The sequence below is a fragment of the Neoarius graeffei genome, chromosome 14 (genome assembly GCF_027579695.1).
Source record: "Neoarius graeffei isolate fNeoGra1 chromosome 14, fNeoGra1.pri, whole genome shotgun sequence".
Classification (NCBI taxonomy): Eukaryota; Metazoa; Chordata; class Actinopteri; order Siluriformes; family Ariidae; genus Neoarius; species Neoarius graeffei.
In genome coordinates, this window is record NC_083582.1 from 63,339,323 (window position 1) to 63,360,309 (window position 20,987).

The window sequence follows — 20,987 nt, forward strand, 5'->3', positions numbered from 1 at the left end:
TGTTAAAGCCATTTTTGCTTCCAGTCTACACACCATACCAAATTTCAAAGTGTACTGTTACTATCTGAGCAAAAAATAATTGATAAGCTGTTATGGTTAGAGTGATATTACCTCTTGAAAAAAAAATGTCAAGTGGCTCAACTTACCCCATGCACGGGGTAAGATGAGCCACTGTGTGGGGTAAATTGAGCCAACACAAAACATGTTAGGTTAACAAAGTCAACAACTTTTATTATTAGAAATGCAATCAGTGAATCAAGTCAAGTCAATCAAGTGGGGGATAGGGCCGTTGCATAGAGAAGGGGAGATGAAGAGAGAGGTGATAGAACGAGATGGGATAGGGAGGGATAGATAGATGGATAGAGAGAGAGATATGCGTAGATAGATAGATAGAAAGAGGGATGGTTAGAGAGGGAATGAGAGATGTATTATATTATAGAAATTACTAAAACAGTAGAACAGTGCCAAAAAATCTTATTTCTTTCAGTAGGTTAAAACATGCAGCAATCATTCCATCCATAATAATTTCATCATTATTCAATGCTCCAAGCGTTCAAATTGCAAGGGAACACCATTTGCCTCTCCCTCCGTGCTGTCCCCCCAACAGTAAAGGGGCGGGGCAATTTTTTCACAATATCCTGTCTTGACAGGACAGCCTCATCTTTCTCTTTGAAGACAAAGGTCAGCTTTCTTGCAGAGCCATGGCATGACCGGCTTCTTTTGAGAAATCTTGCCTCTATTTCGAAGACATCCAATTTGATTATCTGGCCAATGAAGAAATGCACTTTCTTCTTCCCTGTGAATTTTGCCACAACGTAATCCCCCACATCTAACAACTGGTCTTCCTCATCTGATGTCATATATATATATATATATATATATATATATATATATATATATATATATATATATATGTCATATATGACCAGTAAATGTGAAAACTTAAGTGTCATCCATATTGGGTAAGCTCAGCCACCAATGGGGTAAGTTGAGCCAGTGGCTCAACTTGCCCCACATCTAATGGCTCATCTTACCCCGTGGCCACCATTTTGTAGAAAAATGCTAATAAAGGGGATTAGGCTAATCAAAATTATTTTTATTAGCATTCATATCATAGCTTAGAAAGCCACTAACTTAACCCTAATGTGTCTAAATATTATTCTACTTTTGTCTTCTCTAAATCATCTTCACTGTGGACAAACATGGAATTGACTTAGAAAGCACAAAAACACATTTTTATAAATATCTCCCTCACCTAGTTTGACATGTGGTGCTCCTCTCCACAAGTGTAAGTAAATGGTCCCAGCCCCCTTTGAATGTGGTCACATGGTCACATTTGTGTACTGTTTCTTAGAAACAGGGGGTGGCTCATCTTACCCCCTGGCTCATCTTACCCCGCTCTCCCCTACAGTGGTGCTTGAAAGTTTGTGAACCCTTTAGAATTTTCTATATTTCTGCATAAATATGACTTAAAACATTATCAGGTTTTCACACAAGTCCTAAAAGTAGATAAAGAGAACCCAGTTAAACAAATGAGACAAAAATATTATACTTGGTCGTTTATTTATTGAGGAAAATGATCCAATATTACATATCTGTGAGTGGCAAAAGTATGTGAACCTCTAGGATTAGCAGTTAATTTGAAGGTGAAATTAGAGTCAGGTGTTTTCAATCAATGGGATGACAATCAGGTGTGAGTGGGCACCCTGTTTTATTTAAAGAACAGGGATCTATCAAAGTCTGATCTTCACAACACGTTTTCTGGAAGTGTATCATGGCACGAACAAAGGAGATTTCTGAGGACCTCAGAAAAAGCGTTGTTGATGCTCATCAGGCTGGAAAAGATTACAAAACCATCTCTAAAGAGTTTGGACTCCACCAATCCACAGTCAGACAGATTGTGTACAAATGGAGGAAATTCAAGACCATTGTTACCCTCCCCAGGAGTGGTCGACCAACAAAGATCATTCCAAGAGCAAGGCGTGTAATAGTCAGCGAGGTCACAAAGGACCCCAGGGTAACTTCTAAGCAACTGAAGGCCTCTCTCACATTGGATAATGTTAATGTTCATGAGTCTACCATCAGGAGAACACTGAACAACAATAGTGTGCATGGCAGGGTTGCAAGGAGAAAGCCACTGCTCTCCAAAAAGAACATTGCTGCCTGTCTGCAGTTTGCTAAAGACCACGTGGACAAGCCAGAAGGCTATTGGAAAAATGTTTTGTGGACCGATGAGACCAAAATAGAACTTTTTGGTTTAAATGAGAAGGATTATGTTTGGAGAAAGGAAAACACTGCATTCCAGCATAAGAACCTTATCCCATCTGTGAAACACGGTGGTGGTGGTATCATGGTTTGGGCCTGTTTTGCTGCATCTGGGCCAGGATGGCTTGCCATAATTGATGGAACAATGAATTCTGAATTATACCAGCGAATTCTAAAGGAAAATGTCAGGACATCTGTCCATGAACTGAATCTCAAGAGAAGGTGGGTCATGCAGCAAGACAACGACCCTAAGCACACAAGTCGTTCTACCAAAGAATGGTTAAAGAAGAATAAAGTTAATGTTTTGAAATGGCCAAGTCAAAGTCCTGACCTTAATCCAATGGAAATGTTGTGGAAGGACCTGAAGTGAGCAGTTCATGTGAGGAAACCCGCCAACATCCCAGAGTTGAAGCTGTTCTGTACGGAGGAACGGGCTAAAATTCCTCCAAGCCGGTGTGCAGGACTGATCAACAGTTACCGGAAATGTTTAGTTGCAGTTATTGCTGCACAAGGGGGTCACACCAGATACTGAAAGCAAAGGTTCACATACTTTTGCCACTCACAGATATGTAATATTGGATCATTTTCCTCAATAAATAAATGACCAAGTATAATATTTTTGTCTCATTTGTTTAACTGGGTTCTCTTTATCTATTTTTAGGACTTGTGTGAAAGTCTGATGATGTTTTCGGTCATATTTATGCAGAAATATAGAAAATTCTAAAGGGTTCACAAACTTTCAAGCACCACTGTAGACACAGACAACCATTCACACTCACGGTCAATTTAGAGTTACCAGTTAACCTAACCTGCATGTCTTTGGACTGTGGGGAGGAAACACACGCGGACAACATGCAAACTCCGCACAGAAAGGCCCTCGCCGGCCTCGAACCCGGACCTTCTTGCTGTGAGGCGACAGCGCTAACCACCACACCACCGTGCCGCCCTAAGAGGAGAAATATCAAAGTGTATTCTAACTGCATTCTAAATATTCTTACGGCATTCCAACAGCATTCGAAACATTCTGATCGTGTTCGAGGGAAAAATCGAAATGGCAAGCCACTTCAAATCCTGCCAGAAGGTCCCGAATGGGCCTCGAATGAGCCGGAATGCCGTCAGAATGAAAATTCTTTGTATATTCCGGGATATTCGAAGTGCATTCTAAAAATTCTGACTGCATTCTGAGGCCATTCCAAACATTCAGGCCCATTCTTGTGGCCGGCCCGAATGTTTTGCTCATGCTCAAAACATTCGAGGTGCATTCAAAGAGGCGAAATATCGAACGGCATTTGAAGTGTATTCTAACTGCATTCTGACTGCATTCTAAATATTCTTACAGCATTACAACAGCATTCGAAACATTCTGATCGTGTTTGAGGGAAAAATCGAAATGGCAAGCCACTTCAAATCCTGCCAGAATGTCCCGAATGGGCCTCGAATGAGCCGGAATGTCGTCGGAATGAAAATTCTTCATATATTCTAGGATATTCGAAGTGCATTCTAAAAATTCTGACTGCATTCTGAGGGCATTCCAAACATTCGGGCCCATTCTTGTGGCTGGCCCGAATGTTTTGCTCATGCTCAAAACATTCGAGGTGCATTCGAAGAGGCGAAATATCAAACAGCATTCGAAGTGTATTCTAACTGCATTCTGACTGCATTCTAAATATTCTTACAGCATTCCAACAGCATTCGAAACATTTTGATCGCGTTCGAGGGAAAAATCGAAATGGCAAGCCACTTCAAATCCTGCCAGAATGTCCCAAAAGAGCCTCGAATGAGCTGGAATGCCGTCGGAATGAAAATTCTTCATATATTCTGGGATATTCGAAGTGCATTCTAAAAATTCCGACTGCATTCTGAGGGCATTCCAAACATTCGGGCCCATTCTTGTGGCCGGCCCGAATGTTTTGTTCATGCTCAAAACATTCGAGGTGCATTCGAAGAGGAGAAATATCAAAGTGTATTCTAACTGCATTCTAAATATTCTTACAGCATTCCAACAGCATTCGAAACATTCTGATCGTGTTCGAGGGAAAAATAGAAATGGCAAGCCACTTCAAATCCTGCTAGAATGTCCCGAATGTGCCTCAAATGAGCCGGAATGCCGTCGGAATGAAAATTCTTCATATATTCTGGGATATTCGAAGTGCATTCTAAAAATTCCGACTGTATTCTGAGGGCATTCCAAACATTCAGGCCCATTCTTGTGGCCGGCCCGAATGTTTTGCTCATGCTCAAAACATTCGAGGTGCATTCAAAGAGGAGAAATATCGAACAGCATTCAAAGTGTATTCTAACTGCATTCTGACTGCATTCTAAATATTCTTACAGCATTCCAACAGCATTTGAAACATTTTGATCGCGTTCGAGGGATAAATCTAAATGGCAAGCCACTTCAAATCCTGCCAGAATGTCCCGAAAGGGCCTCGAATGAGCCGGAATGCCGTCGGAATGAAAATTCTTGGTATATTCTGGGATATTCAAAGTACAGTCTAAGTATTCGAGCTGCATTCTCTTTGAATTCTTAGATGTTCGAAACATATTAGGTGGCTATTCCGGGAGCGTTCTGATTGCATTTGAGGTGAATTCGTACAGCATTCGAGGCACCTTCCGACCAGACTTCGGGTGGTATTCTTACAGCAATCAAACCACACTCGTACAGCATTCGAAGTGCATTCTTAATATTCTTACAGCATTCTAACAGCATTCTAGGTATTCCTACTGTGTTCCAACTACATGGGAAGTGCATTTGAAAGCTAATACAGCCGGAATGTGCAAGAATCATTCGAGGCAGGTTCAAAGCGCATTCTAAGTATTCGAACGGCATTCTTACAAAGCTTTAAGAATGTTGGTCAGTTTGAAATTCCCGCCCAAATGTGGCATGAATTTTTAAAAAATTTTCATTCCAGCTGGTTCTGCTTGATTCCTGCTAATTCCGAATAAGTGTGACGGGGCCTTTAGGGATCGCCACAGCGGATCATCATGATCTGCATAGTTTTTCCAAAGACGTGGTTAGGTTAATATGGGACAGCCTTAGGCTGAGGTGCCCTTGCAGGGACGTAGCTAGGATTTTTCAAAGGGGGGGCAGGGGCGTAGCTGGGGTGGGGGTCCTGGGGTGCCCGTGATTCCCCCCCTTTGTCGGACCGTACATTTTTTTAATAGCCGCATAAGAATATTAGAAAAGCGCCCACTGTAATTTTTCTAACTTTTTTTTTTTTAAACTAGATTGTCACCTCAGCCTCATTAGGGTTTCTATAACCTTGTATGGACTTCCTGTGGTTTGGGTGCAAAAGCCCAGTTTGTCAGAGTGTGTGTGGGAGAGGCGGCTGTAAGTGCAGATATGTTAAATAGTACACAGTGTGATATGAGCATAAAGTGCATGAAACGCACACAACAGGCAAACAGTCCGAAACAACAGGCAAAGTCGTAATCGATGAAACATGCAGGAGGTCAATCGAGGCGCGGACAGAACATCAGAGGCAAAACTATACAAGATCAAGGGACGAGAAACAGGAGTTGAAAAACCAGGAGGTCAACAAGAACAGGAAACAAGGCTCTCTAAGGCACACTAGACATGGCGTAATACTTCGCATCGTTCTTGCATGGACACAGTCCTTAAATAGTCCAAACATAGTTCACTGATTAAAGACAGGTATTCTTTGTTAACGGCGTACGTGCCGGAGCTCGTTAGGCGTGCGAGCAGCCTGAGGCGCGCATTCAGGTGCACGAGGCAAGGCGCGCAGGACTGACACCGTTCTGCGCAAGCGCAACACGATCGCACTAGAAAGCATGGTCAAGCTGCCAGTGTAGCTGCAGTCTTTTTAGTTGCGAATTATGAGTATTTCCTCTTGTGTTAATAATTCACCATGTCAAAACAAGTGAAACTTTCCTCCTCCTTTCGACGTGAAGAGAGGTAAGCAATTTATTCTATATTTTTTCCATCAAAGTTGCATATTGTGGCTTCGAAGCTAAGTTTTAGTGTGCCCTTTCTGGAACACAACATCAAGAAAATGTTGAAGAAACAGCAATAATGGAAGAGCCAGTTTCTAAGCTACCTAAAACTAGCAACAGTAATTATTTTTTGTTGAAAGCAAGAAGGTCCTGGGTTCGAGCCCAGCGGCCGGCGAAGGCCTTTCTGTGTGGAGTTTGCATGTTCTCCCCGTGTCTGCGTGGGTTTCCTCCGGGTGCTCCGGTTTCCCCCACAATCCAAAGACATGACTTGGGGCGGCCTTGGGCTGAAGTGCCCTTGAGCAAGGTACCTGACCCCTGAGTGCTCCCTGGGCGCTTTGGTGTGGCTGCCCACTGCTCTGAGTGTGTGCGTGCGTTCACTACTTCAGATGGGTTAAATGCAGAGGATTAATTTCACTGTGCTTGAAGTGTGCATGTGACAAATAAAGGTTTCTTTAAAAAAAATATATTAACCTAACCGCATATCTTTGAACTGTGGGGAAAACCGGCGCACCCAGAGGAAACCCACGCAGACAACACGCAAACTCCACACAGAAAGGCCCCTGCCGGCTGCTGGGCTTGAGCCCAGAACTTTCTTGCTGTGAGGTAACCGTGCTAACCACTTACACCACCGTGCCGCCCTAGTTAGTATTAACACCAAGTGGTACACCCTGGACAAGTCGCCAGGTCATCACAGGGCTGACACGTTTAGAGTCACCAGTTAACCTAACCTGCATGTCTTTGGACTGTGGGGGAAACCAGAGCACCCGGAGGAAACCCACGCAGACATGGGGAGAACATGCAAACTCCACACAGAAAGGCCCTCGCCGGCCACAGGGCTCGACCCCGGACCTTCTTGCTGTGAGGCGACAGCGCTAACCACTACACCACCGTGCCGCCCTGGTTAGTATTAACACCAAGTGCGTGGTTCTGCTTCTTGACTGAATCATCTGGTGTGAGTGTTCTTCACATTAAAATGTTAAAAATTGGTTAAATCTTTTGTTATATCTATGGTCTCCCATGTTTTTAAAATCAGTTAAGATTTGATGCCCCAGGCATTAAGACACAGACAGGTATGATGAGAGACAGCCCACTTCTGAAAAATACCAATGGACCAGTACTGCGCGAAAGTCTTAGGCACCCGATTTTTTCATACAAACTTTGTTATAGATTTCTATTTTATGACTTCTACATTATCTCATCTCATCTCATTATCTCTAGCCGCTTTATCCTTCTACAGGGTCGCAGGCAAGCTGGAGCCTATCCCAGCTGACTACGGGCGAAAGGCGGGGTACACCCTGGACAAGTCGCCAGGTCATCACAGGGCTGACACATAGACACAGACAACCATTCACACTCACATTCACACCTACGGTCAATTTAGAGTCACCAGTTAACCTAACCTGCATGTCTTTGGACTGTGGGGGAAACCGGAGCACCCGGAGGAAACCCACGCGGACACGGGGAGAACATGCAAACTCCGCACAGAAAGGCCCTCGCCGGCCCCGGGGCTCGAACCCAGGACCTTCTTGCTGTGAGGCGACAGCGCTAACCACTACACCACCGTGCCGGCCCACTTCTACATTATCGAGTCAGTAAAAAAAAAAAAGTTTAGAGTTCCAAATATTCGTTTTCCAGCACAAAATTAAATGTTACAGAAAAAAATGTTTGTATCTGAGCAGCGTATTACATAAAAGCCCACTTTTCAGATTAAAACAGTAAACATAATGAAGGCTGCTGGGTTTTGGTGCAAAATTAAGAAGTGAGTGTGACAGTCAAAGTGTCCAGAAGAACTGTGGCTGGTTCTGTAAGATGCTCAGTAAAACCTACAGCTCATTTCCTTATTAAACCGTACTCATTGTACCTGAGACTACGATTTTTTTTTTTAAATCAAAGGATTGTCTGGCACCAAATATTGACTTTGTTTCATTTATTATGGCTTACTGCTGTTTATAATATTTTTTTTGAATGTCGAAACATTTTATTTCATTATTTTTAAGCCATTTTTGGTGTACAGCATTTCTTTACACGTGCCTAAGACTTTTGCACACTACTGTACATCATCACTTCCAGGAAAATGACTATTTTTAATGATACTAATGTTGTATTTGTCCACTGAAATGCTCTCTACAATGTATTGTATATGACTTGCTCTAAAGTAGCAGCTGGGGAGTAGAAATTATGGTTCTTTTGGGCTGGTTCATCTTCCTGCATACGATTCCCTTTTCTAAGAATCCTTTGGTTGAAAAAGAAAACAAAATACATTGCTGGAAGGTATTCGTTTTGAAGAAAATTTAATTTGTGCATGTTTATGGTTAGGTGTAATTGTAATTCATGCAACTCACAAAAAGTAATTTTAAAAATCAGTTCAAGGTCTTTCAGCTAAATTAAAAAAGATCACTTTCCGGCTGTAAAAAACATGAGGGGGGCATAATGGCATGGCTTTCAGATTATGCAGCTTGTGAGTTATTTTTTATGTAATTCTTGTGCCAGGAGCGTTCACCCTGTCAGACAAATAGGTTACAGTTGAGACATGCATACTGTAGTGGTAATGCAGAACACACTTTTCAGCAGTTATACACTTGAGTGCTTGGGTTTCCTCAGGGTGCACTGGTTTCCTCCCAAAGTCCAACGACATGCAGATTAAGTCAACTGGCTAATCTAAATTGCCCATAGGTGTGAATGTGAGTGTGAATGGCAGTCTCTCTCTCGCTCTCTCTCTCTGGTGGTGTTTACATTAGACCGTATCCGTATCGTTTTCGTCGTGGATGCACTGTCCGTGCACATTAAAACGCCGGGAAACGACTCCACAGGCGGAACAGTTTGAATCCACCAGGGCCCATGTATTCAACCCAGTACGTATCTGATCCAGTGCTGTGTAAACATTGAGGAACGAGGATACGCAGTGCTGAGCTCTAGCTGACGTCGTCATTGGACAACATCACTGTGACATCCACCTTCCTGATTCGCTGGCGTTGGTCATGCCACATTGGTCATGTGATGCGACTGCTGAAAAACGGCGCGGACTTCACTTCCTGCTATTTGTCCCGAATCACTGCTCGTGCGCTTCACTCGCGCGCTCTGTGAGCTGCGCAGGGCCGGAGTACGCACCCTCCAGAGGGCACTCGCTGTTCAGGGCGGAGTGATTTGGAGCGCAGGATGCCTGCGGAGCCGAGCGTATCCGTGTATTGGCGTTGCTGTGTGCACGCGAATCGTGTATAGGTGTTGCTGAGTGCACACGAATCGTTTTAAAAACGTTAATCTGATGATCCGCTCATACGGTCTAATGTAAACACCACCTCTGTGTTAGGTCTGTGATAGACTGGCGACCTGTTCAGGGCATACCCTGCCTCTCACCCGAAGTCAGCTGGGATTGGGTCCAACTCACCTACTAGATAAATCATGGATGGATGGATAATAGAATAGAATGCCTTTACTGTCACTGAACAAATCTCATCTCATCTCGTTATCTCTAGCCGCTTTATCCTGTTCTACAGGGTCGCAGGCAAGCTGGAGCCTATCCCAGCTGACTACGGGCGAAAGGCGGGCTACACCCTGGACAAGTCGTCAGGTCATCACAGGGCTGACACATAGACACAGACAACCATTCACATTCACACCTACGGTCAATTTAGAGTCACCAGTTAACCTAACCTGCATGTCTTTGGACTGTGGGGGAAACCGGAGCAAACCCACGCGGACACGGGGAGAACATGCAAACTCCACACAGAAAGGCCCTCGCCGGCCCCGGGGCTCGAACCCAGGATCTTCTTGCTGTGAGGCGACAGCGCTAACCACGACACCACCGTGCCGCCCCACTGAACAAATGTACAATGAAATTTAGTTGAAGAAGAAACCTTAATTTGTCACATGCACACTTCAAGCACAGTGAGATTCATCCTCTGCATTTAACCCATCTGAAGCAGTGAACACACACACACACACACCCAGAGCAGTGGGCATCCATACCACAGCGCCTGGGGAGCAGTTGGGAGTTAGGTGCCTCACTCAAGGGCACCTCAGCCCAAGGCCGCCCCATGTTAACCTAACTGCATATCTTTGAACTGTGGGGGAAATCGGAGCACCCGGAGGAAACCCACGCAGACACGGGGAGAACATGCAAACTCCACACAGAAAGGCCCCCGCCAGCTGCTGGGCTCGAACCCAGAACCTTCTTGCTGTGAGGTGACAGTGCTAACCACTACACCACTGTGCTGCCCCAAATTAGTTACCACTTGTTCCCGCCCGGTTTCGAACCAATGACCTTTCATGTGATAGGCGAATGTGATAACCACTACACTACAGGAACTGAGCTACTTCATCATAGGAGAGCAAAGCCGCTGCGTATGTGTGCGCCGCCACTCTTGGGCACTTCAGCCCAAGGCCGTCCCATGTTGACCTAACTGCATGTCTTTGGACTGTGAGGGAAACCAGAGCACCCGGAGGAAACCCAGGCAGACAGGAGGAGAACCTGCAAACTCCAAACAGAAAGGTCCCCGTTGGCCACTGGGCTTGAACCCAGGACCTTCTTGCTGTGAGGTGACAGTGCTAACCACTACACCACCATGCCACCCAATCATGGTGAATATCTCATCTCATCGCATCATCTCTAGCTGCTTTATCCTGTTCTACAGGGTCGCAGGCAAGCTGGAGCCTATCCCAGCTGACTATGGGCGAAAGGCGGGGTACACCCTGGACAAGTCGCCAGGTCATCACAGGGCTGACACATAGACACAGACAACCATTCACACTCACATTCACACCTACGGTCAATTTAGAGTCACCAGTTAACCTAACCTGCATGTCTTTGGACTGTGGGGGAAACCGGAGCACCCAGAGGAAACCCGGGCAGACAAGAGGAGAACATGCAAACTCCACACAGAAAGGCCCTTGTCGGCCATTGGGCTCGAACCCAGGACCTTCTTGCTGTGAGGCGACAGCGCTAACCACTACACCACTGTGCCACCCCATGGTGAATATATTCTTAAATATTTTTATCCCGAGTTAGCTTTCTTAAATGTTTAAATAATGTTAAAATAACCTGTTAATTTATGTAAATTTGTTAATTTTTTATCTCTAAATTTGTAGTTTATTTCTTTTATATATAGAAATATATCCTTTTTGTATACTTAGTACTTTTGCACTACTCCTTCACTGCCTTATCTTTTTCTCTTTATATATATTTTGCTGCTGTAACAATGTAAATTTCCCCTTATGGGATAATAAATGGTGATCTTATCTTATCTTATCTTATCTTATCTTGCCACGGTGGTGTAGTGGTTAGCACGGTTGCCTCACAACCGTGAGGAAATTTCACAAGTGTGTGATGAATAAAGTTGTACTTTCTTTCTTTCTGCTTTTCTTTATTTTGCTGCTTACTCATGCTTCATAGTTTATACCATCATTTTTTCCAAAATATTCTGTCAGACCTTCACGTCTTGTAATCCTACTACTGATAAAACATCTAATAGGCATGTATTTTTGTTTAAAAAATACAATTTTATTTTAGGTGGCACGGTGGTGTAGTGGTTAGCGCTGTCGCCTCACAGCACGAAGGTCCGGGTTCGAGCCCCATGGCTGGCGAGGGCCTTTCTGTGTGGAATTTGCATGTTGTCCGCGTGGGTTTCCTCCGGGTGCTCCGGTTTCCCCCACAGTCCAAAGACATGCAGGTTAGGTTAACTGGTGACTCTAAATTGACCGTAGGTGTGAATGGTTGTCTGTGTCTATGTGTCAGCCCTGCGATGACCTGGCGACTTGTCCAGGGTGTACCCCGCCTTTTGCCCGTAGTCAGCTGGGATAGGCTCCAGCTTGCCTGCGACCCTGTAGAACAGGATAAAGCGGCTAGAGATAATGAGATGAGATGAATTTTATTTTATCCATGAAGTGTGATGGAGCAAGAAATGAAGTAGGAAAATGGGATTTTAAATTTGCTGTGTCTAATCTACTCAACAACAACAGCAAAAATCTTCCAATCAAAAGCAGCACTGTATATTCCTATGGCTGTGATTACTCATATGCCAGTGGCTGTTCTTCAGCCTTGTCAACGTGATCAGTGTAATTTGTAGACGATCCCTAACTCCTGCTTGCAGTCCAATAGGCTGGGAGTGGGTGGGTTGGGTAGGGATGCGCTGCTGTATCACTTTTGACAGCCACTGCAGAAGTCACGTGACCAAACAATTACCTCATACTGTGTGTGTGTGTGAGAGAGAGAGAGAGAGAGAGAGACGCGCGCAGGCGTACAAGTCTCGAGACGCACCCATTGGTTTGGACATGGACGCTGAAGCTCCTCAGTCATCCCACAGTAACCTACCTGACAACAAAACATGGCTCCTACAATCAGCAGAGCATGAGAGAAGCTTTATAAGTGACTTTTATTCATTACTATTAGCATCTCACAGTGGGCTACTGGTAATCTACGTGTTGCACATCATTCTGTAGGATCATACAGTTAACTCCAGAATTATCCACACCTTCCAAAAGGGTTAGAATCATTATAAACAGACCCTGGATTATTTAAATGTTCCACGCCTATAACAAATATCATTTTCTCTCTAAAGCATACATGCCAAGACAATTGTCATTCCTCAAGAATATTTCAAATAAATGCAAATAAATTATCATCCTTGAAAATAAATATTTTCGTTTTAATTCACTCGATCCAGAAGTTCTGCTGTTGCTTTTTACCAAAAGTGGACGAAGTACCGTACTTGAGTACTATACTTAAGTACGCTTTTTGAGTATCTGTACTTTACTTGAGGATTTTTTTTGGGGGGGGGAAACTTACAGTATGACTTTAACTTCACTACATTTGAAAAGCGGGCGGCACGGTGGTGTAGTGGTTAGCTCTGTTGCCTCACGGCAAGAAGGTCCGGGTTCGAGCCCCGTGGCCGGCGAGGGCCTTTCTGTGTGGAGTTTGTATGTTCTCCCCGTGTCCGCATGGGTTTCCTCCGGGTGCTCTGGTTTCCCCCACGGTCCAAAGACATGCAGGTTAGGTTAACTGGCGACTCTAAATTGACCGTAGGTGTGAATGTGAGTGTGAATGGTTGTCTGTGTCTATGTGTCAGCCCTGTGATGACCTGGCGACTTGTCCAGGGTGTACCCCGCCTTTCGCCCGTAGTCAGCTGGGATAGGCTGCAGCTTGCCTGCGACCCTGTAGAACAGGATAAAGCGGCTAGAGATAATGAGATGAGATGACATTTGAAAGGCAAATATCGTATTTTTCACTCCAATACATTTCCATCAAGGTCCTCGTTTCTATGAAGCGGCTTTGAAAGTGGATGGTTTTTTTTTCTCTTTTCTAAAATGTGATTGTTTTTTTCACAGGTGACACTGAGACAGCCGATCAGTAATCATTAGGGTCACGTCACATCCATAGACTGGATAAAATCAAGTTCAGTGATTTCTCCGCAGCGTTATTTGAACATGATCAGTTGATTGCAGAATGGAAGGAAGCGGTTCTTCTGGGGAATGCACGCACTCATGGCTATGGCTAGAACCTATGTTTCAGTTTTCTGAAAGGATTAAAGATTTGTTTTGTTTTAAATGTTTGCTGAAAACAAACCAGATCACGGCCTACAAAAACTCGCCATCCAACCTGCGGAAGCATATTGAGGTATATAAACGTTTTATTCCAAGAGAAAGCTTGCAACGAAGTTGTCTGTGCTTTTAGAGCTAGCGATAACGTTGCAATAGCTGTGCAGTCTGGTTAGTCAAATGACTTTCTATGGATTTGGTCACCAAGTTGCCATTGCCTTGTCCACAGCTAACATTAACAAATAGCTAGTTAACTTGGACACTGTTAGCATGTAAAAACGTAGTTATGCTAACATGAATAACATTAACTTATCTGAAGTGCTTTCAGAAATATGTTTTAGCATAATCTTGCCAAATAAACAGAATGTAGAAATTTTTCTTTTCTAGTAGCGTTAGCTACCCAGTATGATTTCAAGTTTGAAAAGAGTTTGCTAGCATGTCAGGTGGAGTTTCACTGACTAGCTAGCTTAACGTTAAACCACCATGATGACACAGCATGTGTTCATTTTGCGAAATCACATTTCTGTCTTTGGTAACAGCATTCGGTATTGTAAGTGTTGTGGCAATAATACAACGATGCGTTGACAGAAAATGTACTTTTAATACTTAAGTATTTTTAAAAGCAAGTACTTCAGTACTTTGACTTAAGTAAAAAATTGACTGGACAACTTTCACTTGTATTGGAGTAACATTTGACTAGTGGGATCTGTACTTTGACTTAAGTAATGAAGTTGGGTACTTTGTCCACCTCTGCTTTTTACCAAACATACCCTCAATGAACACTTTGTTAGGAACACCTATTCACCTACTCATTCATGCAGTTATCAAATCAGCTAAAGTTATGCTGTCATAGTTAGTTTTGCCGGAGTCCCTGCTTGTACTCAGTGCAAAATGTATACTGTTCCTACTTATTCAGGTGACATTGGGTATACCTAACAACCTGTGTTTTCTCCCCCCCCCATCTGTCCCTCTGAGTTACATGTCAATCCTGGGATCGAGGTGCTGACCTCTTCTGCTCCTCGGACCTGCCTGATCCATCCTGGTGCCCTATGTCTGGTTGGAGTCTCATTGCATCGCTCCTGTAGAGGATGGCCCCATATGGACAGTTGAAAGTCACACTTGGAAGACACTCTGGACTCTTACAGTAATGCTTTTATGGCTGAGGACTACAGTTGACTTGCTAACTTTAGGACTGCAATTGTCATGAACAGTTTTGCACTCAAGTTTCCATCAATGAAGAGTTTATAACATCAACAAAACTGACTTCATGTTAATAGTCATGTTGTCTGTTGTTGTCCAAATGAGGATGGGTTCCCTTTTGAGTCTGGTTCTTCTCGAGGTTTCTTCCTCTTGTGGTCTGAGGGAGTTTTTCCTTGCCACCGTCGCCATAGGCGTGCTCATTGGGGATAGATTAGGGATAAAATTAGCTCATGTTTAAAGTCATTCAAATTCTGTAAAGCTGCTTTGCAACAATGTTTATTGTTAAAAGCGCTATACAAATAAACTTGACTTGACTAATCATGTGGTAGCAGCACAGTGCATAAAACCATGCAGATCTGGGCCAGCAGCTTCGGGTAATGTTCACATCAACCATCAGAATGTGTTCTCAGTGATTTGGACCGTGGAATTTTGTTGGTGCCACACGGGCTGGTTCGAGTATTTCTATAACTGCTGCTCTCCTGGTATGTTCACACATGATATTCTCTAGAGTTTACTCAGAATGGTGCAATAAATTAAAAACATCCGATTAGTGGCAGTTCTGTGGATGGAAACACCTTGTTAATGAGAGAGGTCAATGGAGAATAGCCAGACTGACCTGATTTGAGCTGACAGAGGATCTACAGTAAGTCAGATAACCACTCTGTACAACTGTGGTGGGCAGAAAAGCATCTCAGAATGCACAACACAATTTCCAACTTTATGGAGGATGGGCTACAACAGCAGCAGACCATGTCAGGTTTAGCTTCTGTCAGCCAAAAACAGAAAGCTGAGGCTGTAGTGGACAAAGACTCACCAAAACTGGACAACTGAAGACTGAAAAAATGTAGCCTGGTCGAATGAATCTCGATTACTAATGAGGCACACAGATGTTAGAGTCAGAATTTGGCATTCCAAGCATGAATCCATGGGCCCAATCTGTCTTGTGAGAACAGTCCAGGCTGGTGGAGGTGATGTAATGTTGCGGGGAATGTTTTCTTTGCACACTTCGGGCTCATTAATACCTATCAATCATTGCTTGAAAGCCACAGACTATTTGAGTATTGTTGCTGACCATGTGCATCCCTTCATGGCCACAATTTACACATCTTCTAATGGCTAATTCCAGCATGATACAGTAATACACCACATCACAAAGCAAAAGTCGTCTCATACTGATTTCATGAACACAACAATGAGTTCAGTGTTCTTCAGTGGCCTTCCCAGTCATCGGATCTGAATTCAGTAGAACACCTTTGGGATGTGGTAGAACGAGAGATTCACAGTTTGAAAGTGCACCTGAAAAATCTGCAGGAACTGCATGATGCAACCAATTCAACATGGACCAGAATCTCAAAGGAATGTTTCCAACATCTTGTGAAGTCCATGCCATGAAGAACTGAGGCTGTTTTGACAGCAATGAGAGGCCCCACCTGGTATCAGTATACTTTTAAGTTTACATTAATGGCATTTGGCAGATGCCCTTATCCAGAGCAACTTACAGAAGTGGTTTGAAGTCTCTATCAATAAATACATCCTGATGCTGGTTCACTCAGTCATAGACTAAAATACCATCAGTCTCTGTTAGGGAGGCAATACTGTAAGAAATGCACACAGACAGCATATTTAAAAAAAAAAAAAAACATAAGTATAGCATATTGTTCCTAATAAAGTGTACGGTGAGTGTATATGATATATGATAAATAGAAAATGTGCATCCAGTGTCACTAAAAACAGACAGACAGAAAAAATAAACAGTGTGAATGTGCTCCATTCTACAGCATTAACATAATTGTCCTTAAATAAAGGGTGGCACGGTGATGTAGTGGTTAGCACTGTTGCCTCATAGCAAGACGGTTCTGGGTTCAAGCCCGGTGGCCAACAGGGGTCTTTCTGTGTGGAGTTTGCATGTTCTCCCCGTGTCTGTGTGGGTTTCCTTTGAGTGTTCCAGTTTTCCCCACAGTCTAAAGACATGCAGATTAGGTTAATTGGTGGCTCTAAAGTGAGTGTGAATGGTTGTTTGTCTCTATGTGTCAGCCCTGCGATGACGTGGTGATTTGTCCAGGGTATACCCCGCCTCTCGCCCATAGTTAGCTGGGATGGGCTCCAGCTTGCCTGTGACCCTGCACAGGATAAGTGGTTATGGATTGATGTCCTTAAAGGAGATATGCAGAACCATGGCCTCACTTTTCGTTTATAAATGCCTTGAGACCTCAAGAATGGCATAAAAATAGTTCTAAGCATTAACAATAAACCTAATATACTAATTTTTACAGTTAAAATGATTCATATAGGTAGTGATCTGAGTGAATGACCTCAACATCTGTGATATCACAGTGGGAAGGCTATCGGTCTCATCACCATTTCCGCTATACTAAAACACAGAGCTAACTGCAACTTCGATCCTCCATTTTGAGCTAATTTATCGTCATGCCATGTAGATGTGTTGCTGGTGGGTGCAGCAACACAACAGAAGGTGGATTTACGTTGCATTCATGGCCCAAGAATGTTCAAACTGCAAAGATTTGGATGCGTTTTGTGAGAAATTCACAGGCACATTTTACTGATGACTTGTACGAAACCTCTGATCTGTTGAGGAGCGTTGGCTATAAGCCCGTATTGAAAGAGGGTGCAGTACCAACAATTAAAGGAAAAGAAAACTACAAAAAAAGGAAAGTAAGTTCAGTTGCACCAGTTCTCCCGGAGTGTGAGCTGAGCAGTAATGGCAGAGTACTCAGTACGGAGAAAATGGAGAATGAGCGGACCAGCCATCTGAATACTCCGCTGGATATGCTTACCTCAGCAGCAATATCTCACCCTTACGCGGAAGAAGCGAATGAACTAAGAACTGAACGAACAACTGAAAGTCAGATTGTTTCAAAACAATCAGCCACAAGGTCGGCCTTCAAGAAGCGAGAACCCAGATGCTCCGACTCTCATTTGGTTACATCACAACAACAACAACAACAACAACACTCGTTGTTTACCTGCATTTAGATTAATACATGTAACTTGTATTGTGTATTTAAGTTACAGGTATAAGATTATTTAATTTGCTTCAGAATGTGATTGTCTCAGTTCATCTGATTATTTAATTAGCCTTTTACGTTTTATCAGTGAAAATACATGCATGTACATGTATGTTGCATAAGTTATAACGCCTATCATGTTTTAATGAGAGTCACATGAGACTGTCAGTTCAATTCCATCCAATTCTCTAGACGGCTTTGTTCTCTGGGTTTATTTCGTAAGGTGGGGGCCTCCGTGGCCGACGTGTTACTATCGGATTCGCTTTATGATGGTTCAAACTGATACGGTTCTATGTGTATAGCAGGAGCATGTACACACACTCCAATTTCAGGACTATCACGGTCAGGTGTATTACTATCTGAGGAATCCGAAGAATCTCCAATAAATCCAAATGAAGAGGCCATTGCAACCACTCTCGCCTGCCGAGTCTGGCTTTGGTCTATAGCTGTCAAAGGCCTTGGCCTTAAAACCGGTTACTGTTGTGACGTCACTCACTCAGGGCTGGCTGGCTCAGTGGGGGAGCTTGAATGCCAACTTTGCGGTCGATTTTAACTCTCAAAAATATATATTTTTCCCATTTATGCAGCATACAAGAGTCAAGGATGGAGATACTATCCACTCAGAAATGTATTTAAAAATAAAGGTTCTGCATATCTCCTTTAAATAAGGTCAAGGTCAAATTTTCACCACACACACACACACACACACACACGCACAAAAGTCTTTTTTACTCCAGAACCCCAGACATGGTAAACATAATGCTATGGCAATGCACGTCTATCTTGTACAATATACAATACATCTCACCCATGCTATATTGTACAATCTACAAACTCCATTTCCAGAAAAGTTGGGATATTTTCTAAAATGCAAGAAAAACAAAAATCTATGCTCTGTTAATTCATGTGAACTTTTATTTAACTGACAAAAGTACCAAGAAAAGATTTTCAAAATGTTTTACTGACCAACTTAATTGTATTTTATGAACATAGACGAAGTTAGAATTTGATGCCTGCAACACACTCAAAAAAAGTTGGGACAGAGGCATTATTACCAATGTATTACCACTGTATTCCTTTTAATAACACTTTTTAATCATATGGGAACTGAGGATACTAATTGTTGCAGTTTTGCAATTGGAATTTTTGTCCATTCTTGCTTGATACAAGACTTCAGCTGCTCAACAGTCCGTGGTCACCGTTGTCTGATTCTCCTCTTCATGATGCGCCATACATTCTCGACATGACTACGTGCCAGGCCTCCTCACCTGACATCATTGCCTGACCTCACTAATGCTCTTGTGGCTGAATGAGCAAAATCCTACAGCCACTCTCCTGTGGAGGTTATTATAACAGCAAAGGGGGACTAAATCTGGAATGGGATGTTCACCGAGCATATAGGGGTATGATTGTTCAGGTGTCCAGAAACCGTTGGGTATATAGTGTAGCTGGATCCTCCACCATTCAGTAAAGTCAATGAAGTGGAATTCAGTGGTGGCTCAACGGTTAGGTCTGAGTTACTGATCAGGTGGTCGGGGGTTCAAATGGTGCCCTGTGATGGACTGGTGTCCTATCCAGAGTGCATTCCCAACTAGCACCCCGTGTTCCTGGAATAGACATCCGATTCGCAAGATCAGGTGTATTAGATGAGCATTGGAACTAAACTCTGCAGTGCAGTAGACAGGGCTGACTCTAGTGTTTTAGGGGGGCTAAGAAGACTCTGATCTGACACTTTGTAACTCACTGACACAGAATACAGTGTTTTTAAAATAATATTTGATTCATGTACAAAATCTGTAGAGATCTATTAGAAATACCAAAGAAAACTGTCTCAGTGAGGACACTTTCATTTTTAATTACCTAAAATATATTATTCAACAACAATAATTGGAACTCATCAACAACTACATCCATTGCACTAGAAAGACTTCTTAAAATGACAGCTGCACAAGTGATAGGGGTCATGCTGGAAAACATTAATGGATCTGGATTAGTAAAAGCGTAAAATTATTTACAACCCCGATTCCAAAAAAGTTGGGACAAAGTACAAATTGTAAATAAAAACAGAATGCAATAATTTACAAATCTCAAAAACTGATATTGTATTCACAATAGAATATAGACAACATATCAAATGTCGAAAGTGAGACATTTTGAAATTTCATGCCAAATATTGGCTCATTTGAAATTTCATGACAGCAACACATCTCAAAAAAGTTGGGACAGGGGCAATAAGAGGCTGGAAAAGTTAAGGGTACAAAAAAGGAACAGCTGGAGGACCAAATTGCAACTCATTAGGTCAATTGGCAATAGGTCATTAACATGACTTGGTATAAAAAGAGCATCTTGGAGTGGCAGCGGCTCTCAGAAGTAAAGATGGGAAGAGGATCACCAATCCCCCTAATTCTGCGCCGACAAATAGTGGAGCAATATCAGAAAGGAGTTCGACAGTGTAAAATTGCAAAGGGTTTGAACATATCATCTAGAGTGCATACAGTAATATCATCAAAAGATTCAGAGAATCTGGAAGAATCTCTGTGCGTAAGGGTCAAGGCCGGAAAACCATACTGGGTGCCCGTGATCTTTGGGCCCTTAGACGGCACTGCATCACATACAGGCATGCTTCTGTATTGGAAATCACAAAATGGGCTCAGGAATATTTCCAGAGAACATTATCTGTGAACGCAATTCACTGTGCCATCCGCCGTTGCCAGCTAAAACTCTATAGTTCAAAGAAGAAGCCGTATCTAAACATGATCCAGAAGCGCAGACGTCTTCTCTGGGCCAAGGCTCATTTAAAATGGACTGTGGCAAAGTGGAAAACTGTTCTGTGGTCAGACGAATCAAAATTTGAAGTTCTTTATGGAAATCAGGGACGCCGTGTCATTCGGACTAAAGAGGAGAAGGACGACCCAAGTTGTTATCAGCGCTCAGTTCAGAAGCCTGCATCTCTGATGGTATGGGGTTGCATTAGTGCGTGTGGCATGGGCAGCTTACACATCTGGAAAGACA